Source organism: Rhinoraja longicauda, chromosome 25, assembly GCF_053455715.1.
Source record: "Rhinoraja longicauda isolate Sanriku21f chromosome 25, sRhiLon1.1, whole genome shotgun sequence".
Taxonomy (NCBI): domain Eukaryota; kingdom Metazoa; phylum Chordata; class Chondrichthyes; order Rajiformes; family Arhynchobatidae; genus Rhinoraja; species Rhinoraja longicauda.
Genome location: NC_135977.1, coordinates 1,858,252 through 1,863,838, shown reverse-complemented (window position 1 = coordinate 1,863,838; position 5,587 = coordinate 1,858,252). Strand labels below are relative to the sequence as shown.

Here is a 5,587-nt window from a genome sequence, read left to right as displayed (position 1 = left end):
ACTGATCAACAATCTATCTATCTCTGCCTTAAATATACCCACTGACTTGTGGCTCCACAGCCATCTGTGGCAAAGAATCCCACAGATTCACCACCCTCTGACTAAAGAAATTCCTCCTCATCTCCTTCCTAAAGGAACGTCCTTTAATTCTGAGGCTGTGCCCTCTGGTCCTAGACTCTCCCACTAGTGGAAACATCCTCTCCACATCCACTCTATCCAGGCCGCTCACTATTCCCTACGTTTCAATGAGGTCCCCCCTCATCCTTCTAAACTCCAGTGAGTACAGGCCCAGTGCCGACAAACGCTCATGGTAGTGCCCTGCCCTCTGTCTCGCACCTTGGTCACGGGCGCTACAACTCAATCTGGTTTGTGATTTGGATGTTTGGAGCATTGTGTGCAGTTCTAGTCGCTCCATCACAGGAGGGATGTGGAGGCTTGGGAGAGGGGGGTTTACCAAGATGCTGCCTTGATTAGAGGCTATTAACTACACGGTGGTGCAGCGGGTAGAGCTGCTGCCTCACGGCGCCAGAGATCCCCGGTTCCATCCCGACCACGGGCGCTGTCTGTACGGAGGTTTGCACGTTCTCCCCGTGACCTGCGTGAGTTTTTTTCCGGGTTATCCGGTTTCCTCCCACACTCCAATGTCATGCGGGTTTGTGGGTTAATTGGCTTTGTGTAAATTGTCCCTAGTGTGTGTAGGGTAGTGCTAGTGTGTTGCGGGGGTGATCGCTGGTCGGCATGGGCCCGGTGGGCCGAAGGGCCTGTTTCCGCGATGTCTCTCTGCAGCATAAAGAGAGGGTGGGGACAGACTGGAACTGTTTTCTCTGGAGCACGTGATTGAATGGTGGAGTGGACTTGATGGGGCCGAATGGCCCTAATTCTGCTCCTGCAACTGATGAACTCTCTCTCCCCCTCTCTCCCCCTCCATCTCTCTCCCCCCTCCCCCTCTCCCCCCCTTTCCCCCCTCCCCCCCCGCTGCAGGCCTGGCCAAGCCGATGGGTCTGAGGGAGGGGGCCGGGGGGGATGGGTGAGGGGGGAGTGGCGGCCACGCTGAGAGATGACAGCCAGGAGACGGAGAGCACGTACGAGGACTACGGCTACAACGCCCGTCTGAGTGACCGCATCTCCTGGACCGGAGCATCCCCGACTACAGGCCCACACAGTAATGCCCACCCCCCCCTCCTCCGCCCTCTCCCATCCCCACCCCTCTCCCCACCCCCCCTCTCCCATCCCCCCTCCCCCACCCCCCTCCCCATCCCCCCCTCCTCCCCCCTCCTCCCCCCATCCCCCATCCCCCCTCCTCCCCAGCCTACCTCAAACCCTAACTCGCTGTCTGTCTGCTCTCCACCTAAACCGTACACACAAGGAACTGCAGATGCTGGTTAATACAAAAAAAGGTCACAGAGTGCTGGAGTAACTCAGCGGGTCAGGCAGCATCTGTGGAGAACACGGATAGGTGACGTTTCAGAATCAGCGGCCGAGTTACTCCAGCGCTTTGTGTCTATCCACCTATCACTCGCCAGGCTTTACCTCTCCTCCAGCTTTCTCTCCCCGACCACGATCAGCCCGTTCTTATCCCACTGCCCCCTACACCTCAGGCCAGGGTCTGCTCCTCTCTGCCCACCATGCCATCCATCAATGAACCCACTGCCCGCCTCCACAATTTCCACACGAGAACATAGAAACATAGAAAATAGGTGCAGGAGTAGGCCATTTCGGCCCTTCGAGCCTGCACCGCCATTCAATATGATCATGGCTGATCATCCAACTCAGTAACCCGTACCTGCCTTCTCTCCATATCCCCTGGTCCCTTTAGCCACAAGGGCCACATCTAACTCTCTCTTAAATATAGCCAATGAACTGGCCTCAACTACCTTCTGCGGCAGAGAATTCCACAGATTCACCACTCTCTGTGTGAAAAAAAACGTTCTCATCTCGGTCCTAAAAGACTTCCTTCCCCCTTATCCTTAAAAGGTGCGAGACAAGGTGTGAGAAGCCACTGGTAATTACCGTGGGAGAGCCGTTTCTACACGTTTCGGCCTGGCGTGGGAGGCTGCCTTGCGCAGTGTGTGGCCATGTGGACCCACTCGGTCGGCAGTCCGCACTCTGCCAACCCCTGGGCCAGCTGACATCAAAACATCGCTCAACAGCAGACCCGATGTTCCTCACCATGGCCCCATGGGTTCAACACAAGTAACGATGCCATGACCATCAGCGAACAGCAGACAGCTTGCTGATTAAAATCCTCCTTATCCTCCAGCTTCACAATTCACAAATCTTCAATCCTCTAGCTTCACAATTCACAACTCTTCAGTCCTCCAGCTTCACAATTCACAATATCCTCCAGCTTCACAATTCACAATATCCTCCAGCTTCACAATTCACAATATCTTCCAGCTTCACAATTCACAAAACCTCCAGCTTCACAATTCACAATATCCTCCAGCTTCACAATTCACAATATCCTCCAGCTTCACAATTCACAATATCCTCCAGCTTCACAATTCACAATATCCTCCAGCTTCACAATTCACAATAACCTCCAGCTTCACAATTCACAATATCCTCCAGCTTCACAATTCACAACTCTTCAATCCTTTTGTCTCGCACCCTGTCTTTTCATTTCAGGCCTTTGTCCAACCATCTGACAGTCAAAACACCCCCCCCCCTCCCTCCCCCCCCCCCCCCACCGCCCTCACCTGTATTAACCTCTGTCCTGCCCCTCCTCTCCTCCAGCTTTCTCCCCTCCCACCACAAACAGCCTGAAAAAGGGTCTCGGCCTGAAACGTCACCTATCCATGTTCTCCACAGATGCTGCCTGACTCGCTGAGTTGGACGGGTGCAGGGATATGAAAGGTTTCGAGGGTTGTGCGTGCTTCTGTAAAGCAGCGTCTGCAGTTGCTTGTGTTCACGTGGCGGTTGGGGTCAGGGTGTTGGGGTCAGGGTGCGGGTGGGTGTTGGGGTGAGGGTGGGGTGGGGGTGTTGGGGTGAGGGTGGGGGTGGGTGTTGCGGTGAGGGTGGGGGTGAGGGTGAGGCTGGGTGTTGGGGTGAGGGTGAGGGTGGGTGTTGGGGTGAGGGTGGGTGTTGGGGTGAGGTGGGGGTGAGGGTGGGGTGGGGGTGAGGTGGGGGTGGGGGTGACGGTGAGGGTGGGGGTGAGGGTGGGGGTGGGGTTGGGGTGGGGGTGGGGGTGAGGGGTGGGGTGGGGGTGAGGGTGGGGTGAGGGTGGGGGTGAGGGTGGGGTTGGGGTGGGGGTGAGGGTGGGGTGGGGGGTGAGGGTGGGGTGGGGGTGAGGGTGGGTGTTGGGGTGAGGGTGGGGTTGGGGTGAGGGTGGGGGTGAGGGTGGGGGTGAGGTTGGGGTGGGGGTGAGGTGGGGTGGGGGTGAGGGTGAGGGTGGGGGTGAGGGTGGGGTGGGGGTGAGGGCGGGGGTGTTGGCGTGGGGGTGAGGGTGGGGGTGAGGGTGAGGGCGGGGGTGTTGGGGTGAGGGTGGGGGTGAGGGTGGGGTGGGGGTGAGGGTGAGGGCGGGGGTGTTGGGGTGAGGGTTGGGGTGAGGGTGTTGGGGTGGGGGTGGGGGTTGGGGTGAGGGTGCTGGGGTGGGGGTGGGGGTGAGGGCGGGGGGTGTAGGGGTGAGGGTGTTGGGGTGGGGGTTGGGGTGAGGGTGAGGGTTTTGGGGTGAGGGTGGGGGTGAGGGTGGTTGGGGTGGGGGTTGGGGTGGGGGTGAGGGTGTTGGGGTGGGGGTGAGGGTGTTGGGGTGGGGGTTGGGGTGAGGGTGAGGGCGGGGGTGTTGGGGTGGGGGTGAGGGCGGGGGTGAGGGCGGGGGTGAGGGTGAGGGTGGGGGTGAGGGCGGGGGTGGGGGTGAGGGTGTTGGGGTGGGGGTTGGGGTGAGGGTGAGGGCGGGGGTGAGGGTGAGGGTGTTGGGGTGAGGGTGGGGGTGAGGGCGGGGGTGGGGGTGAGGCTGTTGGGGTGGGGGTTGGGGGTGGGGGTGAGGGTGGGGGTGGCGGTGAGGGTGAGGGCGGGGGTGAGGGTGAGGGCGGGGGGTGAGGGTGAGGGCGGGGTGAGGGCGGGGGTGAGCGGGGTGAGGGTGAGGGTGGGGGTGGGGGGTGGGTGAGGGCGGGGGTGGGGGTGAGGGGTGAGGGTGAGGGCGGGGGTGAGGGTGAGGGTGTTGGGGTGAGGGTGGGGGTGAGGGCGGGGGTGGGGGTGAGGGTGAGGGTGTTGGGGTGGGGGGTGGGGGTGGGGGTGAGGGTGGGGGTGGCGGTGAGGGTGAGGGCGGGGGTGAGGGTGAGGGGCGGGGGTGAGGGTGAGGGCGGGGGTGAGGGTGAGGGCGGGGGTGAGGGTGAGGGGTGGGGGTGGGGGGTGGGGGTTGGGGTGGGGGTGGGGGTGGGGGTGGGGGTGAAGGTGGGGGTGTTGGGGTGGGGGTATGACGTACTGTGCGCTGTGTGACACTGCCCCCTGGTGCCCGTGTGTGAAGGTGCAGACACGTGACGTTCGCCGGCCGGTTGCCGCAGATCGCTGTGGTTTTCATCTTCGTTAACGAGGCTCTGTCTGTGATCCTTCGCTCCGTCCACAGTGTGGTCAACAACACCCCCCCACACCTGCTCAAGGAGATCATACTGGTGGATGACAACAGCGACAGTGGTGAGACACCCCACCCCCACCCCACTCTCCCCCCTCCACCCCCTCCCCACCCCTCCACCCCCTCCCCACCCCTCCACAACCCCTCCACCCCCTGGCTGGCATGTGTGGAGGAGGGAGGGGGGTGGGGGTGAGGGGGAGGGGTGGGGTGGTGGTGGAGCAGCGGGTGTGGGTGAGCTGGCGTGTGAGGGGGTGGGGATGGGGTGAGTGTTGTACCATGGGGTGACGGTGGGAGCTGTGCCCATGGTGGGTTTGGGGGTGGGCACGGAACGGGGGGTGAGTGTGGGGGGGTGAGGGGGTGAGTGTCGGGGTGAGGGGTGTGGGTGTGGGGGGGTGGGGAGTGAGGGGTGTGGGTGGGGGGGTGAGGGGTGGGGGGGTGGGGAGTGAGGGGTGAGTGTGTGGGTGAGGGGTGAGTGTCGGGGTGAGGGGTGTGGGGGGGGGGGGGGTGGGGAGTGAGGGGGGGTGTGTGCGGGGGGCTAGTGTTGTCCCGTGTGGTGATGCCACCCTCCTGTGCCCCAGTGGCGCTGGGCGTGGGGATGGAGCGGTACCTGGGCAGCCGCTACCCCGGGCTGGTGAAGATCGTGCGTAACGCTAGGCGGGAGGGGCTGATCCGTGCGCAGGCTGCAGGGGTGGCGGGCAGCCAGCGCCCCCGTCATCGGCTTCTTCGATGCTCACGTGGAGTTCAACGTCGGCTGGTGAGTGGCCGGCCTCACCCCTCCCCCCTCCACCTCCCCTCCCCCCTCCACCTTCCCTCCACCTCCCCTCCCCCTCCCCCTCCACCTTCCCTCCTCCAACTCCCCTCCCCCCTCCACCTCCCCTCCCCCTCCCCCTGCTGCACTGCACTGACCGCTCTGCACTGACCGCTCTGCCCTGACCACTGCACTGTGTTGACTGCTGCACTGACCACTCTGCACTGACCGCTCTGCACTGACCGCTCTGCGCTGTGTTGCAGGGGTGC

The 5,587-nt window shown here is 62.6% G+C and overlaps 1 pseudogene across 1 annotated transcript; it reads left to right on the top strand.

Annotated features, from left to right (window-relative positions):
* Positions 1-986: 986 nt before the first annotated feature.
* On the top strand, positions 987-5,328 carry LOC144606046 (polypeptide N-acetylgalactosaminyltransferase 9-like; annotated as a pseudogene). The gene is made up of 3 exons (XR_013548910.1): positions 987-1,162; positions 4,466-4,632; positions 5,149-5,328. The product of XR_013548910.1 is annotated as a polypeptide N-acetylgalactosaminyltransferase 9-like (transcript).
* The last annotated feature ends 259 nt before the right edge of the window (positions 5,329-5,587 follow it).